This window comes from Physeter macrocephalus, chromosome 11 (assembly GCF_002837175.3).
Source record: "Physeter macrocephalus isolate SW-GA chromosome 11, ASM283717v5, whole genome shotgun sequence".
NCBI lineage: Eukaryota > Metazoa > Chordata > Mammalia > Artiodactyla > Physeteridae > Physeter > Physeter macrocephalus.
In genome coordinates this window covers 153,752,991-153,753,661 of record NC_041224.1, presented here as the reverse complement: position 1 = coordinate 153,753,661, position 671 = coordinate 153,752,991, and the positions used below count along the sequence as shown (strand labels likewise).

The 671-nt window shown below is 38.9% G+C and overlaps 1 protein-coding gene across 2 annotated transcripts in view; it reads left to right on the top strand.

Moving 5' to 3' along the window:
* Positions 1-671, top strand: part of NUMB (NUMB endocytic adaptor protein) — a 190,378-nt gene that overhangs the window by 105,620 nt on the left and 84,087 nt on the right. The window lies entirely within an intron of this gene.

Genomic DNA, 671 nt, shown 5'->3' with positions numbered 1-671 from the left:
CAAAAGCCCAGGACCAGATGGCTTCACAGGCGAATTCTATCAAACATTTAGAGAAGAGCTAACACTTATCCTTCTCAAACTCTTCCAAAATATAGTAGAGGGAGGAACACTCCCTAACTCATTCTACAAGGCCACCATCACCCTGATACCAAAACCAGACAAAGATGTCACAGAGAAAGAAAACTACAGGGCAATATCACTGATGAACATAGATGCAAAATTCCTCAACAGAGTACTTGCAAACAGAATCCAGCAGCACAGTAAAAGGATCATATACCATGAGCAAGTGGGGTTTATCCCAGGAATGGAAGGATTCTTCAATATATGCAAATCAATCAATGTGTTACACCATATTAACAAATTGAAGGAGAAAAACCATATGATCATCTCAATAGATGCAGAGAAAGCTTTTCACAAAATTCAACACCCATTTACGATAAACACCCTCCAGAAAGTAGGCATAGAGGGAACTTAACATAATAAAGGCCATATGTGACAAACCCACAGCCATTATCGTCCTCAATGGTGAATAACTGAAACCATTTCCACTAAGATCAGGAACAAGACAAGGTTGCCCACTCTCACCACTCTTATTCAACATAGTTTTGGAAGTCCTAGTCATGGCAATCAGAGAAGAAAAAGAAATAAAAGGAATCCAAATTGGAAAAGAA